General features: G+C 25.3%; 1 long non-coding RNA gene across 1 annotated transcript; it reads right to left on the reverse strand.

The window, feature by feature from the left end:
- Positions 1–7,048: 7,048 nt before the first annotated feature.
- On the reverse strand, positions 7,049–8,728 carry LOC127070954 (uncharacterized). Its single transcript, XR_007784750.1, has 3 exons — positions 8,007–8,728; positions 7,405–7,485; positions 7,049–7,313 (listed from the first exon to the last, which is right to left on the reverse strand). It is a non-coding gene; the product is annotated as an uncharacterized LOC127070954 (long non-coding RNA).
- Between the last annotated feature and the right edge of the window lie 617 nt (positions 8,729–9,345).

Below are 9,345 nucleotides of genomic sequence, written 5' to 3' on the forward strand. Positions count from 1 at the left end.
ATAGTAGAAACAATAAAAGCATTCACAAGAACCATGGTCTTTATAAATAACAGCGAACATATCTTTCATATTATTCCGAATACACTTACAATAGAAAAAAACGATATTTATAGTACAAAATATTTTAAAGGCTAACATGCAATAATTTTTCTCCCAAAATTATATAAAACTTAATAATAATATAGTGATAACATTAATTCGTGGTCTCTCATAAAGTACGCAATATAACTATCGGATATAGATTTTTTTTTTACAAAATAAATTTAAAAACCCACAATCAGAATTTTTAGTAAATCCAGGTACAGAAGTAAATCTAATTAAACAAAGTGCTACCGTATTAGTTGATGTTTCAAAAAAGGTAGATTTAATAGGCATTACATTTAAAACAGTGATATCATTACAGCAAACAACGATTAGTTTGAGTTTTTCTGTTAATATCTTTCGTCTGTATCTTTTTATTCGAAGTGTCTAAATTCAATATTCCACTAAAGTATTGTTGTACTAACAATTAAAAGTCTTCTATGATAATCTATTTCTGATAAAATGTCTTGATATCACTTACTTTCATTTCAAGTCTTTTTTCTTTTTTTTTTTTTTTTTTTTTTGAATCAACGCAACATATTTTTGCCTAATTTCTTCATTCTTACTTTGCATGATTTCTTTTAATTTAGAATTTTCAAAATTCAGTTCTCTGTTTTGAATCGAATGAAGTTTACATCATTTCGAATTCACTTTTATAAAAAATACTTAACACATGTGGCTGTGTTAACGAATTCCTTTCAATTCTAATTGAAATTCGTCAAATTGTTTATATAAGATTAACAATTCACTCTCATATTTCTCTAATATTGTTGTTTTGTTATTTAACTCTTCCTTTATCTCATGTAATTCTTTGTTTAAATATTGAACTTGTAAATGCATCGTCCCATCGTTAGATTCTAAAGTATATGTCGCAAGCACTTATTCTAAAGTAAATATCCCGAAAATTTTAAATATTCAAACATTTGTTAACGAGATTTTAATATCATCAGTATTTCTTTAAACCTACGATTTTTTTAGATGAATTGATTCTTTTCGCCATTTTAAATAATAAAGCATATAATATCGAATATTAATTAGCTCGCGATATATGTTGAAAAAACCTTTAGTGATTCACTCAACTATAACAGAACCATATTTCTTTATGTTGTTGAAGTAAAATAATAATATTAAAAAAAAATCATGGAGGACATATTCATCCTTTTCTAATATATTTTTTCTTAAATTTAACTCGAAGAAACAGTAAGGCTTGTTAGAATTGTGTGAATTATTAGATATTTTTACAAATACCTTACGAAATAGAATCATTTTTAATGCAGCACCTTAATACTTTTCTTGTTCTAGAATGGAAATAGAATTTTTATTCTAGAAAAAAAAGAATAGATTTACATTTACAAAAATGCTAGTAATTTAGAAATTTCATAAAATAATTTGAGTAAAGATGATCTTGAGAAAAAATACTTTTCGTTGTCAGTCGTACCCCTTCAAATCGTGTAACTTTGTTCGAAGGACATTTTCTATAAAATCATAAATAATGAAAATATTTAGGTTTGATTTTAGTTTTGATTAAAATATTCCGCTCTGTATATACAAATGGCGAAAGTTCCACAACAGCTAATTATTCCAGAAAATATTGATACATATATTAGAAGAATGTTCTGTTCAAAAAGAAAAAGAATTAAACAATCATGATCGACATAAAAATTTTTAATGGAAATCCTCAGTTTTTATTATGTATTATTATACCCATAGTCAAAACGTTTTCAAAACACTACTAATATAGGTCTCTTGCATAACTACTAGTGAAATGTTAAACTTCAAAGTCGATGTTGATCTTTACCGGGTATTTCGAGGTCAACCTAAGATTAAATAAATATTTTATATGTATATATAAATTATAAAACTATTATATATATGTAAAAATAATTGTTCTATCCAACTTTCATCGTCTTATAAGTCACATCGATCAGATTCTTAGAAAAAAAAAAACAAAAATTTTATAAAAAAAAGATGAAAATGCTGCCAACAGTTCCATAAACTTCCTCTACAGTATTGATCATATAAAACGCCATGATCATATCCAAAAAAAAGTAGATGAAGGAATTGAAGAAAAAGAAGTTATAATGATAATATATTTTACAAACGACGGAAAATTTTATTGGAAAAGAATTAGACAAGGTCGATCGAACGTACGATTATTCAGTAATATATGTCTGCATGTGTATGGTACTTGAGATCAAATAAAATAATAATTGACAACAAATGAGTATTACTTTGAGAGTAAAAAAAATTTTGCTCCTCATATCCAAACAAATATTGTCTCAACGAAATGTATCTTACATGAAAGATAAATAGAAATTTATTATATGTATGTTCGCGTAATATTGAAAATAAATTTTTGTCAAGAACATCTGAAAGATGTAAAACTTTGTTGAACAAAATTTAACTCTATTTATTGAATTGACATACATATATCCAATAATGCGTAAGCCATATACAAGTATGCGCGTATGTGGGTCAGAAAAAGAAAGAGAAAAAGAGTAAGAGAATTTCACCATAGCAACAAGAAAAGATTCAATCGTAGTTCCAGATCGATTAAGAACGTAGTGGGAAAATATGGTGGGAGAGCTCAAATTGTGTTTACAATCTTCGCAGTAGAAGTAGTTCTATGTGAAATTGAGAAAGGATGACTCATCAATAATCTAAGGGAGGGAATATAAAACACCTTGGATTTTGTTAAACAATAGATACGAAGATTGTAAAGACGATAAAAAATTAGGCGAATATGAAAAATCTATCCTTTGAAATTATTAATATATTAAAACTGGAACTATTTATTTACTGAAACTATTAATATATATTATATATTAAGACTGTTCATGATCTCTAATTTTATAATGATTTATTCGAACAGTAAGTCCAGGCGTAATTCTCGATCGATTTTGATAAACAACGCCTTATTTTAAAAGTTGAAGATCAAAAGGAAAATATAACTTTTTGGAATTTTCGAAAAAGCTATATTTTCTTCGAATAAAAATTTCTATTAAAAAATTTTCGGTACTTTTTCAGGTACAATTTATGTATAAAAGTAAACCAACATATTTTGATTTCTTTAAAAAATAATATTTAATATATAAATACATATATTCAATAGTTATTATTTTTTATGAAATATTTAACAAAATCTTGTTATTTTTATTTATTATTTTTTATATATTTATATTCTTACGTATCGTGAAAAAAGCGTTTATTTGCAATATTGCGTCATATTTAATAGATTGTTTTCAAATAAATATGAAAAATTAAAAAGCACGAGTCCACAACATACTCGTTCATACGACATCGAATCGGTTTTCTCTTTCTAATCGGTCATATTACCGTCTTTTACAATGACACATATATTTTAGATCTACATACATGCTCATATTACATTTATGTCAACCATACGCAGTAAAATCACAGATTCGGCAATTTTTTAATTAAATTTTATAAATAAAAAGATGGTTGCTGTTCGGTAAAAAAAAATGAATAAGTCATCGGTAGCGCATATATTTTAATGACATCGTTTAGATGGATTTACAAAAATCGAATTTCAAATAACAAAAAACCGAATTCTGTGAAAATTATAACCGATTGACGACAATTTAACTAAATCATCGATGTGGTTAAAATATGGGTTATTCAATACCTACTCAAATCCAAATTAACCCAACTGTAATGTTATCCATATGAAGAGTCTGATCAACACAAGCTTATATATCGATATGATAAGGTCATGTTGTGGATAATGCTTTGCATAGTATTACATTTATGTTCATATTTTATCCATATGTGTCGAACAAAGGATAATGAACAGTGTTAATGATAAAAATCTGAAACTACGATAAGGTAGGAGCTTATTAAGTGATCGATGTGTACATAATTCCAATAATCTCATATAAGCCTGAAAAATGTTCAGTCTATAATGTTTCAGATGAATCGGTCTCTAGCGACACTTACGGAAAAAATATAAACTAAAAGCACGTTAGCAAGTCCTGTTCATTTTCTCAATTCATCGAATTGGTATCAATTTACTTCTATAGGATTCTTCCTCCATCAGTGCGCATAAATCGATAAATTAAGCTGACATTAAAACATTAGAACTATGATCATCAATTTTTACAGAACGATTACTACGAATCGATTTTGTAAGAAAAATGAAACATATGATTGTTAGATTGATAGATGGATGCTCTTCTCATATTCATTTAAGATTATGTATGTATTATCTTTTTTACCTTTGCCTAAAACAATTTATTATAACAATAAATTCTTAATAATGTTATTTAGAAGAAACTAATGCGTATATTTACATTCCGTTACAAAAACTATTATAATTCCTCGTCTTGCTATATTGCTCTATGGTCATCAAGATCATAATTTAGACACACAGACATCATTTCATGGGTTCAATCAGGCTAATAATGAATTTCTATATCTGATATGTGATAAATAATTGAATAATATATATGTTTGGAATAATGACGCAATACGTATAAACATCGAGTCAAATATAGCAGATGATATGAAACGGTTTGAATAAAGTGATACACGAGAAGACTAGAAAGATTTATGTGTTAGTTTTGAAGGAAGATAAAATAACGAAAAAACGAAGCATTAACTAATAGACGCACTAGAATAAACATTAATTTATTCTAGACGATAACCATCAGTGATTTATTAAAATCCATAATATATGTCTAAATAAATTTATTTGAAAAATTACTAATTTTAGAAATGTTTGTCCAAAAATCTACAACTTATCAGTTCAAAATAGTAGTATAAATAAGTAAAGGATAAGTAAATAAAATGTATGCATCATTTTCTCGATATAGTATTGCAAAACGATTTAATCATACCTGTATGAAATCAATGTAATACGTATTACCGAGTTCTACGCTATAAATTCTCCTGATTATTATTTATGTCTGATTTTTATGATTGCTTCAATCGACAGATAAGCTTTCTTATACGAACATTATTATATCCGTTTTTCCTAATAGGTTTTTATTTGCATGAATATTACTCTCGAATATTATTTATTTTTTCGGCATGATTTTTGCAAAAATAATAATTTTTAAAAATCTGATATGATTTTCTCGTGTGGAAAACTTTTATCTTTAGAATAAGCTTTTGATCATTTAAATCAAACAAAAATATAATCATGAGAATTCATGATGTAAAATCTTTGCAAACGCATAGAAAGAGAATACGGAGAGAGCTACGCATCACGCCTTTCCGTTTCCTTTTAGGGAATCGATCAATCCCACATAGAAAACAACAAATATATAAGTCGTGTGAGCACAAAGTAGAAGAGCTTAGATTGTTTTCACACGAAAGTGAAATAGCACCTTTCTAAATAAAAGGAAAATGGTTAGAAAGAAGGTTTATCCCATGAATTTTCATGATCGAAATTTTTCTACTATTTTGATGATCAATACTTCGTTCAAAAGATAAAGGTTTTCCAAACAAGATTATCTTTTCAGATTTTAGAATGATGTTGCTCTATTTGCAAAAATCACATCTAGAAATAAATAATTTTTAACAGTAATTTTCATGCAAATAAGTTTATTTTGAAAATCTGAAGAGATAATCTCATGTGAAAAACATTTATTTTTCGAATAAATTTCGTAATCTCTTTTTAATATATAGGAGAAGAACTTCCTTAAACTAGTCGACACAGTATCATCGGATCTGTATTAAATAATGTACAAAAGTTTAATATAGAGTCATGAATAAAGAGATTATGTTTTATTATTTACTTATTATACATTTTTCAATTATTTTATATTATTCTAAAGAGTTTATAGAATTATTTTAAATAATAAAGTATTTAATATATTTCTTTTTCACTTTCTGTTATAATTTGTTTATGAGAAATTGAAAACACACATATTAGTAATTTGACCAGTTTTTATAACTTATATTTGAAAAAATCAGCATTATCGAATTTTTAGGTTGTGCATATCCGTAATTAGAAATCACAGGAGTCAATATAGAATTTTTTATTATTTATGCATCGCTAAAATTAAAGTAGAATTTTAGATACAAATTCTATTGTCCATTTGTGACTATTGCATTTGTTGAATTTGTCAGAAGTGTTATTGCTGGCATGAAAAAGTTTCATATATTCACGACTATTCAATCAGGAAAAAATCAGAGAATGATGCAATTACTATAACCAAATAAAAATTTGCAATTCATTGATCTATAAAACTGATTTTGTACAAAAATTCATCATTGAAACAAAAAATGTATGAATTTGAAGGTGTTACATTCAAATTGAGAGAAAAGATTTATTTAAAAAATTGGAAAAATTTTTGTGAATAAGAAAATACAAGATTTTTGTGAAAAATTATCTTTCCTTTCTTATCAATTCAATCACTTTTCTGTACTTGATAAAGGAGCTGAAGTATTGTTCTTGAATGACGATATCTTTCAGCAATTTCTTGTAAAAAGTTCAAAATTGTTAAGAGAACTTGCATTGAAATAATAATAGTGAAAATTATAATGTAACGAATTATATTAATATGTCAATTATAATGTAAAAATTCTTTCAAATTCTTATCTATTCAAAATTTCAGGTAACTATATTCTTAGTTCTTATGTGTTCTTGATGCATTTGTATTCTAATATATTGCTAAACTATCATAATTAAAAAAAAATATTAAATTGAATAAAAAAATTTTTAATACAAAAGAGCTTCTTTCAATTTTATTTGAAGATGTATTCTAGTTTTTCTTAAATATAATGTTTGTATATGTTAAAACTGAATCAAAAACATTAATAGAACAGTATTAGATGTTTCAATTTAAAAAATTTTATTTTACATTAAGTTAAGAAAATACGCGTGAAATTTGACAGTAACTAGAATATAAACAGATGATATAAAGTTATAAAGTTAGTTAACTTTGCTGACTATTTGTATAGAATATTATTTAATTTCATATGAATTATTAATACATTAACTTATTATTATAATTGATAATACCATATGATGACATACAAAATATTTTAAAGATACTTATTACAATTGAAATCATTTATTCGATTTTACTTGTTTTTCATTGTCAAGAAATACCAAGTTAAGAGTTCAATGATTGATTCGGCAGACTTTTATTGCAGCTCTCTCCAAAAATTTTTCCAAATTCTCATCTATTCAAAATTTCAGGTAACTACATTCTTAATTCTTATGTACTCTTGATTGCATTTGGCTTATATGCTCTGATGTACTGCTAGATTATCATAATTAAAAAAAAATATTATTAATTTCAGTTCCGTTATCATATATTGGATATTCCAATTTTTGAAGTAAGTTATACTTACAGCATTGTTCTGTTTTACAAATAGATTCCTCCAATATCTCGATAACAATTTTGCAACCATATAGTAATATTAGTTATAATCCTGGAAATAATATGAAGGTACATTAAAAAATTATTTTACAAAAATATTTTGACATCTCAACATATACCATTCTAATTCTTTCAATTATCACATTTTTATCCTTAAAATCTATTATTTTTTATCCGAATACTAATTAAATCCAAAAATAATATTATTTTATATTTTGGTGATAGATTTATACAAATAGCTAAAGCAATTGCAAAATTTACAATAATATCATAAGTTGTATTTTAATCAGGATCAAAGAAATCGGTAATAAAATTTTCTGCATATTAAAAAATGCACAAAACTCAATTGAAATAAAAAAAATTTTTGTATGATTACTATCAAAATTTTAAGAAATTAAATTTTACCTTCAGTATCTATATTATACCAATAGTAAACGTTACAAACTACTAATATAATTTATTTTCAAGTTTTAATAAAACATAGCTATAAAAAATTATCCTAGATAAATAATTTATATATTCTTCTTGTTCTATTGTACTTTCGTTTTTAATAACTACCTTATTAATACATACTTGTTATAGTATCACAGTTTTAACATGATATTATGATTATCAAAAGTAGCTTCTTAATAGTTTCTAAGTAGTAAACTTTTACTTTTTTCCACTAGTCTATATTTTTTGGCCTGGACTGTACTTTATATTTATCTGATTAAGAATAAATTCCAGAAGATTCCTTCAAAACATATATAATTAAATAACATTGTACATTGAATATTGTTAAGCAAATGGTTTCCTTTTCTCTTTTATTCATTCTTTTTTTGCTTTGGCATATTCTTTCTTTGCTTGCTCTATATTTATCATTTTTTCATTATTCTTGCACATTTCTTTTTTTTTCCATAGTTATAAAATAACTTAACAATTCAATTGCAAATTACAAATATAACGTCATCTTTCTAGCCTTTTGATTAATAGTTATGAACGTTTCATATGCCAAAGTTATTCAATTTTTGTTTTTACACATATTTTATTAAAACTATAGCGACATTTATAATAGAAGAATTTTAATGATTTTAATTTCTTTCTCATATAACCATTGCAGCTGATATCTAACGTGTCGCCATCGCGCGTCCTCCTATCAAACTTTATCTCTTTCTAACTCATTTTTTCCCATATTATGTAAAAAACTTGTTATCACATGAATAATTTTTTCTAACTTTTATTATCACCATCTTTTTCGACAGTTATAATTTTATTAGGAAAGCACAGTAATTTATGCATTTCGTTTATTGAATACATTACTTTTTACTGATTTTCTTACTCAATTTCGTTATTTTCATTTTGAAAGTGCTGATATGTTTTGTATAAGAAAGGTACATATTTTTGGTTAATAATGAAATAGGAATTTATCACATATTTCATTTACCTAAATATAAAATATGTTATTTTTCATTTTCTTTTATATATTATTAAATTTATATTATATCTATTTTTATGTTTCTTTAATAAAATTCAGTTTCTTTATTAAATTTTCCTTCATTTGATGGGAGATTACAACACACAAAACAAGAATTTTTTAAAAGAAATCTGTAATGCTTTAATCTCTTTTTAAACCCAGCAATATCGTTACATTTCTGTATTAGTATTTGTATTTTTCTTATTCTCGATATTATCATAAAGCGAGAATCATAGAAGATTATACGAAGTGGGCGGTACTAGAATAACTGCAATAAAGGACCTCAACGTTCTTTATCTATCTTCTTGCTTGTTCTCTCTCCTGATAAGATGTCATGACTCCATGGAACCAATGCTTTTCCCACAGATATATACGATGTATTTACTCATTACCGACGACACCATTTCGAAATACAGAAACTTAATTTTACACGATCTTCGGTTTATGACGACGCAATAG

The sequence above is a fragment of the Vespula vulgaris genome, chromosome 20 (genome assembly GCF_905475345.1).
Source record: "Vespula vulgaris chromosome 20, iyVesVulg1.1, whole genome shotgun sequence".
Taxonomy (NCBI): domain Eukaryota; kingdom Metazoa; phylum Arthropoda; class Insecta; order Hymenoptera; family Vespidae; genus Vespula; species Vespula vulgaris.